Source organism: Schistocerca gregaria, chromosome 1 (genome assembly GCF_023897955.1).
Source record: "Schistocerca gregaria isolate iqSchGreg1 chromosome 1, iqSchGreg1.2, whole genome shotgun sequence".
Lineage (NCBI taxonomy): Eukaryota > Metazoa > Arthropoda > Insecta > Orthoptera > Acrididae > Schistocerca > Schistocerca gregaria.
The window spans coordinates 119,644,635-119,669,774 of NC_064920.1; positions in this window are offsets into that span (position 1 = coordinate 119,644,635).

Here is a 25,140-nt window from a genome sequence, read left to right on the forward strand (position 1 = left end):
TCCCTACTACGTTCAAGCTTCTGACATTCCACGCCCCGACTCATAGAAGATTATCCTTTCGTTCATTATTCAATCTTTTTCTCATGGTAACCTCCCCCTTGGCAGTCCCCTCCCGGAGATCCAAATGGGGGACTATTCCGGTATCTTTTGCCAACGGAGAGATCATCATGACACTTCTTCAACTACAGGCCACATGTCCTGTGGATACACATTATGTGTCCTTAATGCAGTGGTTTCCATTGCCTTCTGCATCCTCATGTCGTTGATCATTGCTGATTATTCCGCCTTTAGGGGCAATTTCCCACCCCTAGGACAAGAGAGTGCCCTGAACCTCTATCCACTCCCCTACCCTCTTTCACAAGGCCGTTGGCAGAATGAGGCTGACTTCTGATGCCAGAAGTCTTCGGCCGCCAGTGCTGATTATTTATAAACATTTTGGCAGTGGCGGGGATCGAACCCGGGACCGAAGACATTTTGATTATGAATCAAAGAGGGAACCGCTTTTTTTTTTTAATCTCATTTTGTTCGTTTTCGTTCGTTGTATCTGCTCGGGGCGGACGTCGTAAGACACCCGTTTCAGTTCGTCGTTGACCCATTAACTCAGTTTTTTTATTGCAGAGGGCAGCTAACCCTCTGACGGGACACGCTGAGTTACCGTGCCGGCGGTTAACAGTGTAATAGGCTACGTTTCCCGGCTCTATTCCTGGCGACCGTCTCCGATCTCCTGCAGTCGAAAGGAGTGGAACGATGTTCTCCCAAGGTTTCAAGCCAGAATGTGCGTGAATTAGACCTAACAGACGCTTAAACTGGTAGGACACCTGAAGAGAAGGATTATACTTCAGGTGGAAGTGGGTGACGGCAGCATGGAACATGTAGATGAAACAGTTCGGGAACGATAGCCTCCAGTATGATTCGAGACAGACGAAGGTGTGGCACCCTTCACCGGTCACTTCCACGCATCGGCAGGAAGAGTCACGTGACTTGGCGGGGGAACTCCCGCAATTTATTCACGTCGGCTTCGCCATTTACCTCGCTTCCTTACACGCCAGCTCTAAACTGGCTGGCTCTTTTGCGTTTATGTTCACTCGTTTCGGAGTCATTAATGTTCCGCTAATGGGCTCTTGTTGCTCGGCTGTTAAAAGGGTCTGCGCTCAGTCATAACTTGCCGATGGCTGCCGTTTCTCATCGTTTCGTTTTCCGGAATGGATTCCAGTCCTTCAGTTAAAGCTCGAGGGCGCAAGCAAAGGGCTAGTACGTGCAAACCAGCAGCAGTTATCAGTGTCGCAAAACCTCTTTCTTCGGAAGAAACGATGTGCGCCTTCACGCCAGCTACTGCTGATTTCCTAGACAAACGCACTTCCGATGCACTCTGCTTTCGTTATTGCTTTCCCCTTCCGCCGACCTTCACGTCGACGAAACGTTAAACGTTTAACTTTCCTTTTTTGCGCTTTAAACGCACATGTAACTGTCTTTTCAGTGAGTTATATGGACTACCGTTACAGTTAACCCTTTCAGATCTAATTTTTTTTCTGGCGGAAGCAAAATTTTCTTTGTGCTCTATTGCTCTTTGGTGACTTTTTAATGATTTTAGATGCAAAATTTATAGAAATATGTGTAACCGTTTTCAATAAATATTTTGTACATTTGGTTTCTTTTTATGGACTAAAGTAATTGATTTTGAATTATTCACTGTTGCAATAAATGCACTGATAAATAAAGTGTGATATTAGTTCCGCCACAGTTTACCGCCTGTAACGTTTTAGCAGTCTGTTGAGCCTATGACGTGCGACATCCATAATGGGGGGTCGCCACCCAAATCATGACGTCTGGGCGTGGTTTCACCTTGGTTTCGCCACGTGTTGAAGACACTCACCACAGCACTCCTCAAACATCAGACAAGGCGTGCAGTTTCTGAAATGCTCGTTTCGAGACTCCCTGCCGTCACAATCTGCCCTCGGTCAAATCGGATAGTTCGCGCACCTTCCCATTCTACACACGGACAACACGCTCACTGATACTGCATGCACCGTGTGTGTGTCTGACTGGCAGTCATTCCACGTCAGTTAAATCTGGTATTGCCTGAATGGGTTTATATCGATAGTAGGTAGGTGATCATAATGTTCTGGCTGATCAGTAGATGTGCACTTCCAAAGTCAGCGTCTGCTGTAGCCAACACAAGAAATAATTCAAGTAAAAACATATTTCCATCGAATTTATGACCCTTAATTTATGACTATTGAAAGCAACAAATCAAGTAAATATACGGTACTGAGTAACGTAATTCGAAACACCTTCAGTGCAGGCTCGGTGGGCAGCCACTCTGCTGAGTCGTATCTTCAAATGTCGTAAGTGGCATTGCAAACAGAGTGTGATGTGATCTAAGAGCACCAGCTGCAACTACACAACCTATACGAACGTGTCGTAATAGTTCTGTGTTGATAAAAAACGTTTATTAATTTTACTAAGTGACTAATTTCTTTACACTTTGTTTCACAGTTGCGGCACGACATCACTATACTATTGCAGGTAGTGACTGAGTGGCTGCGATATCGATTATTGGCGGAACAAACGATCCTCATTAGCGGTTAAGTCGAAATCATCCTGAAATGTTTCTAAGTCCCCAGTGTATCAGGTGGCTCAGCAGCGGCTCTCAGGATCGATGTCTGGTGGCGGAGACTATGGATCTGACTGGATCTACTTCCAACCGAATATCAATTAAATCAAAATCTGGTATTGACACATTTTTTGTCTCTCATTAAATTTTGATGGCCTCAGCTCCGGAACTTCCGTATACCAACTAACTATCCAGTGACTTGTCTCCTACCATTCTCTGCTAGAAAGAGTCCCCCCTCCTCTCTGCCTCTCTCTCTCTCTCTCTCTCTCTCTCTCTGTCTCTGTCTCTCTCTCTCCCTCTCTCTGTCTCTCTCTCCCTCTCTCTCTCTCTCCCCCTCTCCCTCTCTCTCTCTCTCTCTCCCTCTCTCTCTCTCTCTCTCTCTCTCTCTCTCTCTCTCTCTCTCTCTCTTTCTCTGGCCTATAAGGTACTCGGCCTCATTATATCTGGTGTCTCTATCGAACGTAAATTCAAACCATTCGGCGGTCCCTCAAATCTGATAGGTCCAAGGACCAGGCATTCCCTGTCTATCGTTTAGATGTTTAGTTTTCTGTGATTGTCTGGAGAAAATGCCAGCTTTCTATATCTCGAGTACTAAGGAGCCTGCCAGCTAAAATGGTGAGTCCCGTGACGGTATCTGCTTGTAGTAAAATGTTTTTGCCAGGCGTTTTCTCTATAGAACATGCTGTATGTGTGTCCATACAGTGGCCTCATGTCCTGCTGCAGTTCTGCTGGCCAGTGACCTACGGCCATTCCCTGCGTCATTTTAAGAATCTGGCGCTGAAGGTGGCTCTATGTCTTATAGCGCGTCTCGTCCCTTTTCATTACCTAGTGTGGTTATAATATTTTCCCACAGGTACACTATGTGATTAGAAGTATCTGGACACTTGGCTGAAAATTACTTATAACTTTGTGGCGACCTCCATCGGTGATACTGGAATTCAACATGGTGTTTGCACACCCTCAGCCTTGATGACAGCTTCCACTCTCACAAACATACGCTCAAACAGGTACTGGAAGGTTTCTTGGGGAATGGCAGCCCATTCTTCACTGAGTGCTGCACTCAGGAGAGGCAGCAATGTCGGTCGGTCATACCTGGCACGAAGTCGGCGTTCCAAAACGTCACAAATGTGCTCTACAGGATTCAGGTCAGGACACTGTGGAGGCTAGTCCATTACAGGGATGTTATTGTCGTGCAACCATTCCACCACAGACCGTGCATTACGAACAGGTGCCCGATCGTGTTGAAAGATGCAATCGCCATCGCCGAATTGCTCTTCAACAGTGGGAAACAAGAAGGTGCTTAAAGTATCAATGTAGGCTTGTGCTGTGACGTTCTCCGTGCATTCACCATACCCACACTCTGCCACCGGATCGCCACATTATGTACCGTGATTCTAGTCACTCCACACAACGTTTGTTCACTGTTCAACGTCCAATGTTTATCGTCCTTACACCGAGCGAGGCGTCGTCTGGCATTTACCGGCGCGATGTTTGGCTTATGAGTAGCCGCTCGACCATGAAATACAAGTTTCTTCACCTCCCGCCTAACTGTCATAGTACTTGCAGTGCATCCTGATGCCGTCTGGAATTCCAGTGTGATGGTCTGGATAGATGACTGCCTGTTACACATCAAGACCTTTTCCAAATTTCGGCAGTCTCTGTCAGTCAACAGACGAGGCCGGCCTGTACGCTTTTGTGCTGTACGTGTTCCTTCACGTGTCCACTTCACTACCACATGGGAAACAGTGGATCTCGGGATGTTTAGGAGTGTGGAAATCTAGTGTACAGACGTATGTCACAAGTGACACCCAATCACCTGACCACGTTCGAAGTCCGTGAGTTCCTCGGATATCCCCATTCTGCTCTTTCACGATGTCCAATGACTACTGAGATCGCTGATAAGGAGTAACTGGCAGTCGGTGGCAACGCAATGCACCTAATATTAAAAACGTTTGTTTTTGGGGATGTCCGGATAATTTTGATATACTCCACGCAGATACAAATTAAAGGGAAGAGAATATCAAGGCTGCATTTATTATTTGTCGACAACCACTTGTACTGTAGCGCACCACTTTTATCGATGTAAATTAAGTATTGTGATCAAATGGGAGTTTCATTCTTTGTCTGCGCATGCTGAGAGACTGTTTGAAAAGAAACTAACCTCACAACAAAACCGAAGTGCAGTTTTAAGAGTTGAAGCTTACCTAAATGGAAGCAGTAGATGAGAAAGGAGTGAAATAGTATTGTCGCCTAGCCCCAACTTATTCAAGCTTTATATTGAGAAAGCTGTGAAGGAGGCCTAGAAGGAATTTGAAAAGGGAAGAATGTGACACCGCGGTTCTGTAGAGATGGTAGAAGCAGTTGAAGAGTATGAGTAGCATCTTGAAAAGATGTTATAAAATGAATATCAGCAAAAGCAAAACAGGGATAATGAAATGTCAATTTACATTAGATCTAACTGAAAGAAATAGATTAGGAAATGAGACACTTAAAATTGTATACTAGTCCTGATGTATGGGCGGCAAAGTAAATAATGACGGTGGAAGTAGAAATAGCATAAGATACGATCTGCCAATGAGAAAAAAGCCTATCCAAAACAAGAAGTTTGGTAAGATCTAACGTAAATTTAAATGTTGGGATGACTCTTCTGAAAGTATTTGGAGTTTAGCTTTGGACAGAGGTGAAATATGCACAATAAACAGTTCAGGCAAGAAGAGAATATAAGCTTCTGGAATCGGGTGCTACAGAAGAATGATTAACATTAGATGGGCATATGTAATAACTAACGAGGAGATACTGGACCGAAATATTTATGGCGCAACTTGACTGCAAGAAGGGATCGGTTGACAGGACGCCCTGAGGCATCAAGTCATCGTCAATTATTAATGGGAGAAAGTGTGGGGTTAGAATTGTAAAAGGGGAACGAGGCTCGAACAAAGTGTGCAGATTCAAACGGATGCAGTAGTTATGCACAGATGAAGCGACTTGCTCGGAATAGACTGTGGAGAGCTGTATCATCGTTGTATCCAGACTGAAGACCACAACAAGTATGATAAATGTGTGTACTACAGTATGGAATCACATTCACTAACATCGGAATGGCTTTCATGGTCATTTATGTTGGCCTAACGTCGGTATCATCCTTTCAGGAAACTGCTTCACTTTCGGCTCTTGATTTGCTCCACGAGGCAAAGGAAATTTCCTTCCCTACGGCCTTCTTTGATTTGGTCCTTCCGGCAGCTGTGTTACTTTAAGTTACTCCTCCGTAATGAGTTTTGACGCTGAGCAGAGTTTTATGGTCATTTTATTATCTCGCTTCCGGGAAGCCATTGTAATTGTGTTTATGTTGTGAGCTGTTCAAACTCTTCAAACAATCGACAGTTATGCTAAACACTTTAAGATCAGAGAAGATTCTACGTCTTTTTTTAAAATGCGCTGCAATCAGCATAAAAGCATTTTGTGGAAAGGTATTTCTTTAGTCGTCTGTAATCATTTTCTACGTTCGAAGACAAAAGAAGTTGATCCTAAATGTCAAATGCATCTACTTCACTACTATTGTTTTAAAAATATCGATTTTTCGAACTGCTTCTGTGCACGAGTTCATGGTTGTTTTTATGTCTTTACAGTCTCCTAATGGTCAGATTATGTTCTCTGTACACCTCAATTGACTCATTCTTACCAAGGGTAATTTTAGCATTATTCTCTTTGTTCGAACTGACTGATTGTCCTAAATTTCGTTCATCATTCATTTGATGATTCTCTATAGATTTCACCTGATTATCCGAAGAAATAATTTACCCCGGCATATTTTTGACATGGAAGTGTTTAACTTGGAATAGATGTGGTGGAGTGCTTATTATATAATATATTTTATTAAACAAATACTGTATATTAAAATATAGAAAGTTATAAGTGAAATCCCAAGCAGGTGTCACACTAAATCACAAACCGCATCCACGTTTCGTCAGTTCGCGAAACAAGTAAATGGCGAAAGATACAAGAACGAGGTAAATCCATTGTTCTAACGTTAGCTCTTCCATTGATGTAAGAAGATAACATATATAATTTCCACATCAGAAGCAATTCAAGGACGAACGTACCTCTATTCTGCTTGAGTGTGTCCTTCCAACATCTAAACTATGTGCGCATGACACTCTTGTTCCCATGTGTCCTTTCCAGAGACAGTAAACCAGCGTTATTCTTCTGTCATACAGAATCACAATGAATGTAAAGGGTGACAATTATTGAACTATATGGGAAAAAACTTAAATCAGTTACAAACTACAGCGTGCACACGTCACTACTGATATTCGGATTTAGGTTATGACGTGTTCGGTATGCCTACCATCCCTGGTGATGACGCAGCGCAGACGAGTAACTAACTTCTGCATGACCCGCTGAACTGTCGGGACTTCTATGCTGTCGATGCCCTCCTGAATGGCTGTTTTCACTTCAGCAATGGTTTTGGAGCTATTGTCGTACCCCTTGTCTTTAACATAGCCCCACAAGGAGGAGTCGCATTTGTCCAGATCCGGAGAATATGGCGGCCAGTCGAGGCCTATACCAGCGGCCTCCAGGTACCCCAGAGCCAGAGCGCGATTCCCAAAGTGCTCCTCTAGGACATCAAACACTCTCCGGCTTCAATGGGTCGAGCTCCGTCTTGCATGAACCACATCTTGTCGAGATCAGTCACTTTGCATTATGGCGATGAAATCACCTTCAAAACCTTCACGGAGGTTTCGAGAGTCATTATGCCGTCAAGGAATATCGCATCGATTATTCCGTGACTGTATAGTGCACACCACACAGTCACCCGCTGAGGGTGAAGAGACTTTTCGAGCGCGAAATGCATGTTGTTAGTCCCCCAGATGCGCCAATTTTTGTTATTGACGAACCCATCCAAATGAAAGTGGGCTTCGTCGCTAAACCAAACCATATTCACATCAAAGTCCTGTTGTGTGGACAGTAGGGTTTGCGAAACACAACTGCTGTTCCATAGCCCTGAGACTTAATGGCTGACGGCTTTGAATTTTGTAAGGGAAGAGATGCAGGTCTGAAACAACAATTGGTCGCAGAGTCTCCCGGTTGATTCCCACCTGTTGTGCAGCTCGTCTGAGGGGCTGGTTTGAATCACAGCGAGTGTCTTCTCGATGTTTGCAGGTGTTTTCACCCTTTTTGGAGACCGACATTGTCATCACGAACACTACCCGTTCTCCCAAACCTGCTAATGAATTTCTCGATTATTGGCACATTTGAACAGGTTGTCTTCTGGTCTAACCCGGTCAAAAACTTCCTTCGAGCCGCAGCTTGGCTAGTATTGCTCACAAAGTAGACCGTTACAAGCGCTGTACGCTCAGGCACGCTGTATCGTGACTTCCTGACGTGCAAACTGCCGACAAAAACAAATGCACGCGCGTATGCGCATACTAATTCCCATCATCCCCCACGGCCCACCGCGTAGTTTGAACGTCCCAACGCAAACCGTCCAGAGTTATGACGATTTTATCTCATGTACTTCAACAACTGTCGCCTTGCAAGAATGGAAACCACGAGGTACAGTTAAAACACTAGTAAAGGAGATCCATAGTGAGTACTTGGCTTTACAGTTTCTTAAGGAAAGTAATGCCCAGCAAGCTCACAACGGTTAAGAAGATCGGAAAATATTGTAGTGGATTATCACATTTATCGGTAACACAGTTCAACGGTGAAAAAACATTTTTAAATTAAAGTGGATTATTCGTGGGATCAATAGTGTACTGGATCCTAAGATTAGAAGAAAAGGGCCACATCACTCACCGGATTTTTAAATTAACAATCACTCATTCAAGAATGGTTTTTAGCGATTTTAATGTACATTCTATATAACAGGAAATGTCCCTACTGACTCATGGTCGACCAGCCCAAACCGCTAACGACAGAAAACTAAAATTTGGAGAGGGTGTTGATCTTATGATCTTATACTATAGGCTTTTTTCGATATTCCATACACAAGTTGATGATAAAGGAAATGAATATTTTTTTAATATGTCACTATTAAGGCAATTTTGAATCTAGAACTACGAAAACTGGTATTTGGTTCCTGAGTTGAAAATGCAAAAAAATGTGTTTCAGCATATTGCTAATAAATGACTCTTAAAGAACTACTTAAGTATTTTAAAGCTGTCTGTATGAAAACTGGTATTTGACATTTTAGTTCGAAATTTAAAAAAATACATGTTTCACTGTTTTGGAAATTTAACTCCTAAAAAGGCAAAATATTTATTAAAATATTACATTATGAAGCATTTTTATATTAAATCTATGTTAATTTTCATTTCGCTGCTCGGAGAGAAACAAAAAAATACATGTTTCATTTTTTGGGAAATTCACTCCCCAAGAGCTGAAAATAGCATGAAAGTTCTCATGGAAATATTTCATAATTTAAAGCACTTTTGAAGCTAACTCTATGAAAATTTGCATTTGTTTCTGGGTTAGAAATAAAAAAATATGTGTTTCTGAGTTTTTGGAAATTGAGTCCATAAGGGGGTGAAATAGGGGATGAAAATTGTTATGAGGAAATTTCGTTATATTAAAACATTTTTAAAGATGAATCTCTGAAAACTGATATTTGACTTCTCGCTTAGAAATAAAGCAATATGAGTTAGAGGATGGGAGTTTCTGAGGCAATATAACAACGACCAAAAGGTAGGATTAACAAAAACCTCCGATTCCGTTTGCCAGAATCGCTTGTGGGTTAGCAGTACTTTAGGAAACGACTATGCTTCTATGTCTTCGATTAGCGTGAAAAGTTTAGATCTTTCCGTTTGTGAAATAAATAAAAGAAAGCAATTTAACAAGCACCACGACAGAGTTGCACAGAAAAAGAAATGGCTCTTTAATACATTCATTTTCCAGTACGCCTAATATATGTTGGCAAAATATTGTTTGTTGTAATTACTACGTAAACGCGAGCGAAGCAGCGGTTGTTAAACTACTTGCAAGTATTACCTATTCTATTTTATTGTCAAATAAAATGAAAATGAGACGGTAGGGTAAGGGATCAACACTGGTCCAGATTAAACCGGACTTCGAGAAATTCTTTCAAGTCCATGGAGAAGAATGTTTTGGATTAGAAGTTAGAGAATCAGAAAATAATGCTATTACCATCAAGCGAAACAGTGCGTCAAAGCTATACTCATGTACGTGCAATTTTTCAGGTATCTCTACGACACGTTTCCTGACCATCAAAACCGAAATAGAAAGATATTTCATGTTGTACTTGACATTTTAAAAACGTCGTTCGATTCAAACTTCCAATTAAAATGATAATGAATGAGGCACAGACCTGTGTATCTCTCGAGGGGGATGTCACTAACATTTTGAGCAACATGAAGGACCCACAATGTGTCTCTTTTGTAGTCAACACGCTGGGAAATTTCATGAAATTAAGCTGTATGATGAACTTCAAGATTCACTTTTCGAACAGTTACGTACATTTGTAGGTAGTTGTACGATTACAGACGATTTCAGGGCCACTGGGATATCAGTAAGGTGGTACATTGCTGTTGGTCACTTTTTCAAGATGTACGACAGTAACCGATCGGAGGAATAAGTAAATTAAATGGTTTGAGGAGAAGACAGGGAAGAAATATAAGCCAGTAGATAATCATTCTTACGCAGCAAAGAGGTTTTCCATGTTTACAATTCCATGAAACCATTGTCAGTACTGAAATAATTGCTTTTCATTCTATTCAAACGCGTTACAGAAATTTTCTAGTTTCTACTAAAACGCACAGAGAAAAAAAATTTAAGGAGCAGAAAACAGCTAAGGTCAGATACATATTCATTAACTAAAATGCCATAAGATTAAGCTATTAGTAAGCAAAAAGTAATCAAGGAATTCGTCTGTGTAGTCTAGGCTTGCACACAATGTGATCAAAATCCTGATTTGCATTTGCAGTTGTAGAATTTTGGAACACGCATTATGTTCGAGTATAATGACTTTTCTGGAGACTAGAAATCTACTCTATAGGAATCAGCATGGGTTTCGAAAAAGACGGTCGTGAGAAATCCAACTCGCGCTATTCGTCCATGAGACTCGGAGGGCCATAGACACAGGTTCACAGGTAGATGCCGTGTTTTTTGACTTCCGCAAGGGGTTCGATACAGTTCCCCACAGTCGTTTAATGAACAAAGTAAGAGTATATGGACTATCAGACCAAATGTGTGATTGGATTGAAGAGATACTAGATAACAGAACGCAGAATGTCATTCTCAATGGAGAGAAGTCTTCCGAAGTAAGAGTGATTTCAGGTGTGCCGCAGGGGAGTGTCATGGGGCCCTTGCTATTCACAATATACATAAATGATCTTGTGGATGACATCGGAAGTTCACTGAGGCTTTTTGCAGATGATGCTGTGGTGTATCGAGAGGTTGTGACAAAGGAAAATTGTACTGAAATGCAGGAGGATCTGCAGCGAATTGACGCATGGTGCACGGAATGGCAAGTGAATCTCAACGTAGACAAGGGTAATGTGATGCGAATACATAGAAAGATAGGTCCCTTATCATTTAGCTACAAAATAGCAGGTCAGCAACTGCAAGCAGTTAATTCCATAAATTACCTGGGAGTACTCATTAGGAGTAATTTAAAATGGAATGATCATATCAAGTTGATCGTCGGTAAAGCAGATGCCAGACTGAGATTCTTTGGAAGAATCCTAAGAAAATACAATCCGACAACAAAGGAAGTAGGTTACAGTACGCTTGTTCGCCCAATGCTTGAATACTGCTCAGCAGTGTGCGATCCGCACCAGATACGGTTGATAGAAGAGATAGAGAAGATCCAACGGAGAGCAGCGCGCTTCGTTACAGGATCATTTAGTAATCGCGAAAGCGTTACGTAGTGGAAGACTCTGCTGGAGAGACGCTCAGTAGCTCGGTACGGGCTTTTGTTAAAGTTTCGAGAACATACCTTCACCGAAGAGTCAAGCAGTATATTGCTCCCTCCTACGTATATCTCGCGAAGAGACCATGAGGATAAAATCAGAGAGATTAGAGCCCACACAGAAGCATACTGACAATCCTTCTTTCCACGCACAATACGAGACTGGAATAGAAGGGAGAACCGATAGAGGTACTGAGGGTACCCTTCGCCACACACCGTCAGGTGGCTTGCGGAGTATGGATGTAGATGTAGATGAATTTCATAACGTCTGCAGTCACCACAGGGCCCATTCCTTCACACAGGCATGCGTGTCCAAAGGCATCGTACTTCTGAACAAAACGTTCACTGCAATATCGTACTACCTTCTCTGTTTTGGCTCTTGAGGAAATGGGGACTGCCATTCCTCCACAGACATTCAGACACTTTACTAGAAGAATCCCTAGCAGACTTCAAGATGGCATAATGGCCAAGGGTGCACACCTGCCGTATTACTGTCCACTAACAGACTAACAGATACTTTCGATCAGATAATGCCCATGATGCTAAATTTAAGCCTCTCCATCATGTTTTTCAGTCTGTGTGTGAAGACTGAAACTACTGTAGTGATGTTATAGTTTTCACTAATAGACAGGCTGAGTCACGAGGAAGGTTGGTGTGCATAATTTATAATTGTAGTAATGATGAGGGCCAATGGTCTTGCCGCAACGCTAACACCTGTTCCTGTCAGGTCACTGAAGTTAGGCCCTATCGGTCCTGGCTAGCAGCTGGGTGGCTGATCGTCCGGATTTGATGAGCACTCAACCATTGTAAGGCCAACTCAGAAGTGGTGATTCAGAAGTGGCAGCTCCAGTCACGAAAACTGGCACGGCCAGTTGCTCACCACATGCCCCTCCATATCCGTATAAAGTGACTCCTGAGAATGACTCGGCTGTCGGTCGATACCGTTAGGCCTTCCGAGGCGTATTCGGGCAGAGTTTTAAAATGATCAGTGTGTTACATACGTATTGTTATCTGATTTGCCGGTGGAGTAACATCTCGTGGCAATGATGGGAGTTGATTCTGTCAGCTACAGAGGAAGCTGCAACTGGCGGGAAAAGCAGCAAAGTAGAAAGCCGCCGCAACTTCAAAGAACAGCGATGATGTTTGGTTTGTGGGGCACTCAACCGCGCGGTCATCAGCGCTGTACGAAGTCCCATTTTTTACACTGTCCGGTTTGTTACACAGTCCAATCTAGCAACTGTCACGTATGATGATAACGCTGAAATGGAGAGAACGACACAAACACCCAGTCCCCAGACAGAGAAAATCCCCAACCCGGAGGCAACAACGCTAGCTACTTTTTTTTTTTTAATCTCATTTTGTTCGCTTTCGTTCGCTGCATCTGCTCGTGGCGGACGTCGTAAGACACCCGTTTACGTTCATCGTTGATCGATTAACTCAGTTTTTTTTTAATTACAGAGGGCAGCTAACCCTCTGACCGAAACCGCTGAGCTACCGTGCCGGCGGAAGATGCACACTAGCGATCTATCGTCGCAATACTTTAAAATGAATGGGGATAACAGAGGAAACTAATGAGAAATCTTAATTCGCGTGAGGAACAGCGACAGACGGGATTCATTGTTCTGTATATCACAAAACACTTAGTGATACATTGGTAGGACTAGAGCACATGAAGAAATTGGTGGTACAAATGGTAAAGTTTTGAAGTTGCAGGCATTATTCCATTATCAGTTGCAACAGTTTTCAACGGAATGGAACAAAGAGAGTGCAGACTTCATGTATTACAGGAAAATGAGTTGGTTAAGTCAATGGGAAAGTCTGGAACAATATTTCGATTAACAATCGCTATCGTTGAGTTTATGAAGGGAACAGCAGTGCTGGAACGAAAATTCGAACATCCAAAATGGAGTGGATACTTCGTATTTGAAGTGGATTTGATTGCTCACATTAAGAATGGCAAGGTAACTTCCTTCTGATTTCTTGGAGATGCATTTCAAAAGAAAATCTAGTCGTAGAAGGGACACAGTCTGAAAAAGACAGTCCAATTCATTATGCCCACTGGCATCAAAGAAAACGCGAGGTTTGAAGAATTTATTGCGGCCTTGGAAAAATCCCAACGATACTTTTATAAAGATTTTAAGGACACTGTCAATCATAAATCTGTTAACGAGCTGTTTGCAAGAGCGTTTCTATTTTCAGTTGAAACCGCCCCTGTGCATTTGCAGATGTAATTGACAGATCTAGAAAGTAATTCCAGTTTCAATGACAAACGTTTATACGTTGAAACTGTTTAGGACCTCTATATTGATTTCCTCAGGTCGAGTTTCCAAGTCTCCATAATGGCGACGGTTATACAATATTTCGATCGAGATATTTCTGTGAAAGACATTTTTTCGTTTGTGACGATTACGTGGCAAGTTGAGTGCGAAACTCTCTGAAATTACCTGGGCCAGCCACTATGCCGACAGTTGGTACCAGATAAAAATAATATTACGGTTTAGCGTGCCAAAAGTAAGTAAGTCATACCGAAATATTGTTTTGTTAGTGATCTGTGTTGTTAAGAAATGTGAAACATAAAACGAAGTAGTATGCAGTGCGACGTACTGTCTGTCATTTAAGTGCAGCGGGTTCGCAGTGAGAGCAAGGGTGAGCGCTTTGGCACTCGGATGCAGGCCCTTGAGCCGAAACCTTGGCCACCCCTATCTCACAGCTTCAGGAGCGACAATTCGATTTTCACCATTTCTCGCGTTATTACTGATGGAATGTAAACATTTAAAATGCTCTCACAAGCTACTCGTTAAGAGGTATAATTTTATGTTTAGGATTTAACGGAATATGTCAAGTAGTAATTTAAATAAAATGCTTCATATTAATTCGGATATGTAAAAAATAAACACTGCGTCTACAGGCCACAAGTGACCTATCGGGACCATCCGACCGCCGTGTCATCCTCAGCTGAGGATGCGGATAGGAGAGCGTGGGGTTAGCACACCGCTCTCCCGGTCGCTATGATGGTATTCTTGACCGAAGCCGCTACTGTTCGGTCGAGTACTCCTCAACTGGCATCACGAGGCTGAGTGCACCCCGAATAATGGCAACAGCGCATGGCGGCCTGGATGGTCACCCATCCAAGGGCCGACCACGCCCGTCAGAGCTTAACTACGGTGATCTCACAGGAACCGGTGTATCCACCGCGGCAAGGCCGTTGCCGGATATGTATAATATGAATATTCAGATACCATATTTGTATTTAGGGTTTCGTACTTCAGTCGATATAAACGGAACACTTATAAGATCACTTGGTGTTCCGTCTGTCTGTCTGTCCGACTGTTCAGAACCCATTTCCTCAGGACTGGGTAGACGCATGAAATTGAAATCTGTGTTAAGGTCTACAGTCAGTTGGCGCTGTAAGAAAGTGAAGCATCTAAGTCAGTGCAATTAAGAGATACGGCCAGTTATTTTATAATTTTGATACTCGCTAAGTCACTCATTAAAAGTTAAAGGGTACTTCCTGTTGGCCTAGAACCATGAGATTTTAATGTCTTGAGGCAGTGTAAATCACAACGCGTACATTAGCAGGATTAAATTCCTGCAGTATTTTAAAATGAGAGCCCTTAGCTACTTCCAACAGGCTTTACACATGACTTCAAATCTTTTCGAAACTTTTTCTTGTTGACGGTCCCCCCGCCCCGCACCTCTAAATATCGAAATAATGAAAGGAACTGGCTATTGTATGTCACGAGAGGCGGACGGACCTGTAGGAAAGGATCCAATGAGTACTGTGTTGCTAACAGAAAAGTAGTAATATCCGAATGGATCGGTTAGGAAAGCTCAGTGATTTCGAACGTGGACTAGTAGTTGGAGTTCACCGGAGGAACAAATTCATCATGGACATTTGAGCCATTCTAAACCATCCCAGATAAACTGTTGGTGAGGTGATTCTGAACTGGAAACGCGGGGAAACAGCCATAGCTATACCGAGACCAAGCGGAAATGGTTCAAATGGCTCTGAGCACTATGGGACTTAACATCTGAGGCCATCAGTCCCCTGGAGCAGAACTACTTCAACCTAACTGACTTAAGGTCGTCACACACATCCATGCCCGAGGCAGGATTCGAACCTGCGACCGTAGCGGTCACGCTGTCCCGGACTGAAGGGATTGAACCGCTCTGCGACAACGGCCGGCTGCGGAACTCGTGCACTGACTGTGGACGGTAGTAGTAAGAAATCGTATGATATCAACGGGAAGGAATTGTTCGTGGATTCCAAAGTGCTATCAGCACATGTGTGAAGGAGTGAAAAAGGAAAACTTTATCGCTTACCACATTAATTTCAACACCAGGCATGTCATTTGAAGAGCTTTCAGGACTGCAGTCGGACGTCGTAAACCTCACTCCATAGTATTTCAGCTGGACATCTACGAGTCATCTTGAGGTGAGCCATCGAACATTGACGAAGATGTTCTGCACTCCGCCTTATACAGGGAGGCATCCTGATAGTGACCGGGCCAAATATCTCACGAAATAAGCATCAAACGAAAAAACTACAAAGAAAGAAACTCGTCTAGCTTGAAGGGGGAAACCAGATGGCGCTATGGTTGGCCCGCTAGATGGCGCTGCCATAGGTCAGATGGATATCAACTGCGTTTTTTTTTTTTTTTTTTTTTTTTAAATAGGAACCCCCATTTTTATTACATATACCTGAAGTACGTAAAAAATATGAATTATTTCGACCACTTTTTCCGCTTTGTGGCAGATTGCGCTGTAATAGTCACAAATTTATAAGTACGTGGTATCACGTAACATTCCGCCAGTACGGACGGTATTTGCTTCGTGATACATTGCCGTGTTAAAATGGACCGTTTACCAATTGCGGAATAGGTCGATATCGTGTTGATGTGTGGCTATTGTGATCAAAATGCCCAACGGGCGTGTGCTATGTATGCTGCTCGGTATCCTGGACGACATCATCCAAGTGCCCGGACCGTTCGCCGGATATTTATGTTATCTAAGGAACCAGGAAGTGTTCAGCCACATGTGAAACGTCAGCCACGACCTGGAAACTATCTACATCCGACACTGCATGGGCCCTGCGTAAACTGATTTGTACTTGCACTCTTCAAGTTGCTATCACCCATCCCAAACCATGAGTGTGCTTAAAACCACTGCAGCTACCAGATGAATAATGCGAGCAGCCCCGTCACCTGTGAGATGCTTGTAGTTTCATCAGCAGGGCACTGCGGCCGGACGGTGTGGTCCTTCTATCACAGTGACTATGACGCATGCACGACAATACTTATCGGGACGCTGTAACTAAGGCGGAGCGGAGAAAGCATTCGTCAGTCTTCGATGGCTCACCTGAAGATGACTGGAAGGTGTCCAGAAGAAATATCTTGGAACAAAGATTACGACGACTAGCTACAATCCCGAAATCTCTTCGAACATTTAATTCCCAGGGAGAATTTTAAATTTCACAACAGGCATGACGTTTTCATTTTTACTTCTTTACTAGTAACTCAGTTCGCAACACATTTTTCAGGCAGTGTCCATAACAGTCACTGCGTGTACATGAAGAATTATGTCACTTAACAGCACATTGTTCACGAGACGAGATAAACATTGAGATGGCTGAAAAATTAGCCTTTCTTAGAATATAGCCCAAGGTACCCAGACTACACTTAAGTAGTTTTCAATAATAAGAGCACATAGTGACTTCCAAGAAAGCTTTAAATGTAATTTTCAAATCGTTTTAAAACTTTTCTAGTTTATAAGTCATCAAAGTAATGAAAGGGAAATAGGTGGTCGGTTACTAAATATTTTATATGTGATATAATTGGGCCTTCAGTGCTTACCTTTCAGCGATCTGTCTTCAGAACAGAAGTTGATGATTTATTGTAAGTTCAATCGAATCGCTCTTTCACATCTAGTTATATCAAATATTACTTACCTTGCTATTTCGTCGTTGACCTCGTTGTCTTCTGCGGGATATAATGCTGGTCTCCGATTCTGTTTCTGGTACGAAAAACCATGAAAGGGTAAAAGGATTGTGGTGGTCAGGTGGGTTCCAATCACTATTCAATAAAATAAAGTTTCTGAACTTTGAAATAACTATATTCACTAATGTTTCCACAAACTTTACGACTAACACAAAATACTTTTGCCTTCGGCAATATCATAAAGTGAATGTCTCCATTCACAATAGCCCTTCCGCCAAGACCGTGTATTTCACATCACATTCCAGGCTAGACCGTCGATTTACGGCTGCTCTCCAGCCAACACGGTGTACTAACAATAAGAACAGAGATGTAATACAAATCCAAAGGGTTAATAATCGCTTATACATCTCTGGAACAATTAATAAAAATGAAGATACAGAAATTTAAATAAAATGCTTCATACACCAATGGCCATTAAAATTGCTACACCAAGAAGAAATGCAGATGATAAATGGGTATTCATTGGACAAGTACACTCCTGGAAATGGAAAAAAGAACACATTGATACCGGTGTGTCAGACCCACCATACTTGCTCCTGACACTGTGAGAGGGCTGTACAAGCAATGATCACACGCACGGCACAGCGGACACACCAGGAACCGCGGTGTTGGCCGTCGAATGGCGCTAGCTGCGCAGCATTTGTGCACCGCCGCCGTCAGTGTCAGCCAGTTTGCCGTGGCATACGGAGCTCCATCGCAGTCTTTAACACTGGCAGCATGCCGCGACAGCGTGGACGTGAACCGTATGTGCACTTGACGGACTTTGAGCGAGGGCGTATAGTGGGCATGCGGGAGGCCGGGTGGACGTACCGCCGAATTGCTCAACACGTGGGGCGTGAGGTCTCCACAGTACATCGATGTTGTCGCCAGTGGTCGGCGGAAGGTGCACGTGCCCGTCGACCTGGGACCGGACCGCAGCGACGCACGGATGCACGCCAAGACCGTAGGATCCTACGCAGTGCCGTAGGGGACCACACCGCCACTTCCCAGCAAATTGGGACACTGTTGCTCCTGGGGTATCGCCGAGGACCAATCGCAACCGTCTCCATGAAGCTGGGCTACTGTCCCGCACACCGTTAGGCCGTCTTCCGCTCACGCCCCAACATCGTGCAGCCCGCCTCCAGTGGTGTCGCGACAGGCGTGAATGGAGGGACGAATGGAGACGTGTCGTCTTCAGCGATGAGAGTCGCTTCTGCCTTGGTGCCAATGATGGTCGTATGCGAGTTTGGCGCCGTGCAGGTGAGTGCCACAATCAGGACTGCATACGACCGAGGCACACAGGGCCAACACCCGGCATCATGGTGTGGGGAGCGATCTCCTACACTGGCCGTACACCTCTGGTGATCGTCGAGGGGACACTGAATAGTGCACGGTACATCCAAACCGTCATCGAACCCAACGTTCTACCATTCCTAGACCGGCAAGGGAACTTGCTGTTCCAACAGGACAATGCACGTCCGCATGTATCCCGTGCCACCCAACGTGCTGTTGAAGGTGTAAGTCAACTACCCTGGCCAGCAAGATCTCCGGATCTGTCCCCCATTGAGCAAGTTTGGGACTGGATGAAGCGTCGTCTCACGCGGTTTGCACGTCCAGCACGAACGCTGGTCCAGTTGAGGCGCCAGGTGGAAATGGCATGGCAAGCCGTTGCACAGGACTACATCCAGCATCTCTACAATATCAGCCTGCATTGCTGCGAAAGGTGGATATACACTGTACTAGTGGCGACATTGTACATGCTCTATTGCCTGTGTCTATGTGCCTGTGGTTCTGTCAGTGTGATCATGTGATGTATCTGACCCCAGGAATGTGTCAATAAAGTTTCCCCTTCCTGGGACAATGAATTCACGGTGTTCTTCTTTCAATTTCCAGGAGTGTATATTATACTAGAACTGACATGTGATTACATTTTCATGCAATTTGGGTGCATAGATCCTGAGAAATCAGTACCCAGAACAACCACCTCTGGCCGGAATGACGGCCTTGATACGCCTGGGCATTGAGTAAAACAGAGCTTGGATGGAGTATACAGGTACAGCAGCCCACGCAGCTTCAAATTACACCATAATTCATCAAGAGTAGTGACTGACATATTGTGACGAGCCAGTTGCTCGGCCACCATTGACCAGACGTTTTCAGTTGGTGAGAGTTCTGGAGAATGTGCTGGCCACGACAGCACTCGAACATTTTCTGTATCCAGTAAGGCCCGTACAGGACCTGCAACATACGGTAGTGAATTCTCCTGCTGAAATGTAGGGTTTTGCAGGGACCGAACGAAGGGTAGGGCCACGGGTCGTAACACATCTTAAATGTAACGTTCACTGTTCAAAGTGCCGTCAATGCGAAGAAGAGGCGATCGAGACGTGTAACCAATAACACCCCATACCATCATGCCGTGTGATGACGAATACACGCTTCCAAAGAGCTTTCACCGCGATGTCGCCAAACACGGATGCGAACATCATGATGCTGTAAACAGAACCCGGATTCATCCGAAAAAAATGACGTTTTCCCATTCGGGCAGCCAGGTTCGTCGTTGAGTACAGCATCGCAGGTGCTCCTGTACGTGATTCAGCGTCAAGGGTAACCGCAGCCATGATCTCCGAGCTGATAGTCTATTTTGCTGCAAACGTCGTCCAACTGTTCGTGCAGATGGCTGTTGTCGTACAAACGTCTCCACCTGTTGACTCAGGGATCGAGACGTGGCTCCACGATCTGTTACCGCCATGCGGGTAAGATGCCCGTCATCTCGACTGCTAGTGATAGGAGGCCGTTGGGATCCAGCGCGGCGTTCCGTATTATCCTCCTGAACCCACCGATTCCATATTCTGCTAACATTCATTGGATCTCGACCAAAGCGAGTAGCAATGTCGCGATACTATAAACCGCCATCGCGATAGGCTACAATATGACCTTTATCAAGGACGGAAATGTGATGGTACGCATTTATCCTCCTTACACGAGGCATCACAACAACGTTTCACCAGTCAACGCTGGTCAACTGCTGTTTGTGTATGAGAAATCGGCTGGAAACTTTCCTCATGTTAGGACGTTGTAGGTGTCGCGACCGGCGCAAACCTTGTGTGAATGCTCTGAATAGGTAATCATTTGCATATCACAGCATCTTCTTCCTGTCGGTTAAATTTCGCGTGTGTAGCACATCTTCGTGGTGTAGCAATTTTAATGGTCAGTAGTGTATTAATTCAGGTATGTATAACATGTTGGAACACGTGAGGCAATACTGATCATACGACTTATCTTAGAAAAAAGATTAAGAAAAGGCAAACCTACGATTCTAGTATTTGTAGACTTAGAGAAAGCTTTTGACAGTGTTGACTGGAATACTCTCTCTCAAATTCTGAAGGTGGCAGGGGTAAAATACAGGGAGCGAAAGGCTATTTACAATTTGTACAGAAACCAGATAGCAGTTATTAGAGTCGAGGGGCATGAAAGGGAAGCAGTGGTTGGGAAAGGAGTGAGACAGGGTTGTAGTCTCTCCTCGATGTTATTCAATCTGTATATTAAGCAAGCAGTAAAGGAAACAAAAGAAAAATTTGGAGTAGGTATTAAAATTCATGGAGAAGAAGTAAAAACTTTGAGGTTCGCCGATGACATTGTAATTCTGTCAGAGACGGCAAAAGACTTGGAAGAGCAGTTGAACGGAATGGACAGTGTCTTGAAAGGAGGATATAAGATGAACATCAACAAAAGCAAAACGAGGATAATGGAATGTAGTCAAATTAAATCGGGTGATGCTGAGGGAATTAGATTAGGAAATGAGACACTTAGAGTAGTAAAGGAGTTTTGCTATTTAGGAAGTAAAATAACTGATGATGGTCGAAGTAGAGAGGATATAAAATGTAGACTGGCAATGGCAAGGAAAGCGTTTCTGAAGAAGAGAAATTTGTTAACATCGAATATAGATTTATGTATCAGGAAGTCGTTTCTGAAAGTATTTGTTTGGAGTGTAGCCATGTATGGAAGCGGAACATGGTCGATAACTAGTTTGGACAAGAAGAGAATAGAAGCTTTCGAAATGTGGTGCTACAGAAGAATGCAGAAGATTAGATGGGTAGATCACGTAACTAATGAGGTGGTATTGAATAGGATTGGGGAGAGGAGAAGTTTGTGGCACAACTTGACTAGAAGAAGGGATCGGTTGGTAGGACATGTTTTGAGGCATCAATGGATCACAAATTTAGCATTAGAGGGGAGCCTGGAGTGTAAAAATCGTAGAGGGAGACCAAGAGATGAATACATTAAGCAGATTCAGAAGGATGTAGGTTGCAGTAGGTACTGGGAGACGAAGAAGCTTGCACAGGATAGAGTAGCATGGAGAGCTGCATCAAACCAGTCTCTGGACTGAAGACAACAACAACAACAACAACAACAACAACAACAACATGTATAACATGAATATTTAAATATGAAACAACTGTTTTTAGTGTTCTTACCTCAATCGATAAAAATGGAATCCTTATAGGATCACGTTGTTGCCAATCCTACTGTCTGTCCGGCTGTTGAAAACCCATTTCCTCAGGACCACGTAGACGTATCAAGCTGAAAAAGATCTGCAGTCCTTTGGCGATGTTAAAAAGTGAAGCGACTAAGTCAGTACACTCAAAGGATACGGGCACTTATGTCACATATTTTGACACTTGCAATGCCACTCATAAAGTTATGGGGCACTCTCCGTTGCCTAGAATGATGATATTTGGAAATAGCACCGTTTCACAGTACAGCCAAAGGAAAAAGTCCGATAATTGTTAAATTATAATTGTATCACACGAAAACAAATTTTGCCGTTTGTTAACAGACTGCTTGTCTTGCCGTCCTTACGTTAAGATGGCTTTTTCTCAGGAATAGATAGACATATCAACCTGAAAACTATGTCACAGTCTGATGTCTATAGTACTTTACTATTTGAATAATTACGTCAATGGAACCAAAAGAGATGGTCATTTACGTCACAGATTTTCATATTCACAAACTCACTCATTAAAACCAACAGCGTAAAACCTTCGACGTAGAATCAAGTAATTTGGCAGACGAATGGTTTAATATTACACTGTCGGTATACTTAATTAAGTACGCAAGTCCTACTCGCAGCTGGCCAATTTCGTTTGTGAATATATGCGGTGTTATTTCTATCTAACTGTTGATTTATATACCCATTGGTATTCTACGTTTCTTATTGTGTTACACACTTGATTTCATTACAATGGGAGCTCGATTTTTCAAGAAGTGTATCTAGGGGGGGGGGGGGGGGGGAATTACTGTTTTTGCTGTAATACTACGAGTTTCTTTTCCTCATCAAAAATTGCTCATGTAATACTCTCTTCCTCCTGGACTCGACACCTGATCAAAATTTTCTGTCTCTGATTAACAGCACCAGCACATTAAATGCATGTTCATAGTTTTGCTGTCACACCGAATATAACGCTATTGGCGACACATGACATTGTCAGCTGAAACTGCCATGCTAGTTCAGACAGCATCTTTTGCACAGTTATATTAGCCATTTAGAGATGTTCTGTTACGCCAGACGCTCGAATATATTCCTTATTTGCAGTTGCAAGAGTTTTCGCTTCCCACCTGCAAGACTTAAATAATACTAGTGGCATCAAAAAGAGTGACCTAATTTTAAAGTGTAATAATTAAGAAAAAGAACTGTACCAGACAGAAAATGTGTGTTGATTGAATGGGCTTGGACTAGAAATTTAGAGTGATGCCAGTTCATAAGTCCGAAGAAATATGACAAAAAATGGTTCAAATGGCTCTGAGCACTATGGGACTTAACTTCTGAGGTCATCAGTCCCCTAGAACTTAGAACTACTTAAACCCAAATAACCTAAGGACATCACACACATCCATGCCCGAGGCAAGGCTCAAACCTGCGACCGTAGCGATTGCGCGGTTTCAGGAAGCGCCTAGAACCGCTCGGCCACAAGGGCCGGCATTTTCGTTGGTACTGTCAATCTAAAGAGTACGGATGTTTGTGCAAACACAAGAGTACAGGTCGACACTGTACCTTTACTGAGACGGTGTAGCCGGCCGCGGTGGTCTCGCGGTTCTAGGCGCTCAGTCCGGAACCGTGCGACTGCTACGGTCGCAGGTTCGAATCCTGCTTCGGGCATTGATGTGTGTGATGTCCTTAGATTAGTTAGGTTTAAGTAGTTCTAAGTTCTAGGGGACTGATGACCACAGCTGTTAACTCCCATAGTGCTCAGAGCCATTTGAACCATTTGAGACGGTGTAAATAAATTCGGCAAACGTGCAGAGTTCACGAAAATCTACTAACCGCACAAGAAGCGATCGTCCATCGCCTCATGTGATTTTGCGGTGAATGTTACGGCATTATTTTACGTATAAAGCATACAGAGCAAAGTTAGTGCAAGCCTTTTTGCTTGAAGAGACGGAAGACGGCAGATTTTTAACACGGTTGGTTTTCACTACTGAAGTTACAGGGTGAAAATTCTTGAACTACATGAAATAAAACCCTCATACTTTCTAACCGGTTTGCATTATGACGTTCAAACTTCACGGTTAGTCGCAGGGCATGATGGGAATCAGTATGTGCTGTATGGTTTGATTCACAACGAATCCCACTTTCATTTGGATTGTTTCGTCAAGAAGCAAAATTGGCGCGCTTGGTGGACAGAGCATCCTCATTTCACCATCGAGAAGTCTCTTCACTCTCAAAGGGTGACTGTGTGGTCTGCAGCGTCCAGCCACGGAATAACCGGTGCATGTTCCTTGATGGCACGGTGACTACCGAATGGTACGTGAAGATTTTGGAAGATGATTTTATCCGCATTATCCAAATTGAACCTGATTTCGAGAAGATGTGGTTCACACAAGACGAAGCTTGACCCTATCGAAACAAGAGAGTGTTTGATGTCATGGAGGAGCAGGCTGGGGACCGCATTCGGACTCTGCGGTACCCAAAGGCCACAGGCTTAGGCCACTATTGGCCACCATGTTCTTCGGATCCGAACGCATGCAACTCCTTTTTGTGGGCGTATATTAAAGACAAGGCGTACAGCAACAACCGCAAAACCGTTGCTGAGCTGAAAACAGCCATTCAGGAGGTCATCGACAGCATCGATGTTCCGACGCTTCAACGGGTCATGCAGAATTTCTATATTTGTCTGCGCCACACCATAGCCAGTGATGGTAGGCACATCGAACATGCCATAACCTAAATCCAAATGTCTGTACAGACGCCTATGTGTTGAATGAAGTGGGTGCATGTCGTAGTTTGTAACTACTTCACGCTTTATTTTTATATATAGTTCAATAATCGTCACCCTGTACATTACAAGTTACTAGTAAAATGAACCGACAAAACGTGCCCATATGAAGGCTTAAGAACGCTCATGCAACTGGTAGACATTGCATAATGTGGAAGTTTGTTATGTCGTTTCGTATGTAAGAGTTTATGCTCCCTTCTTTGTTTTTTGGGGGTTTGGAGGGGGCGGGGGGGGGGGGGGGGGGGGGAGGCGACACAGTGACAGTGCAGAGCTGTCTTAGAAAGCAGAATTCTTGGCTTTTCCCACAACTGGTAGAGGGCTCTAATTATTTCATATTCCAACAGGACGGAG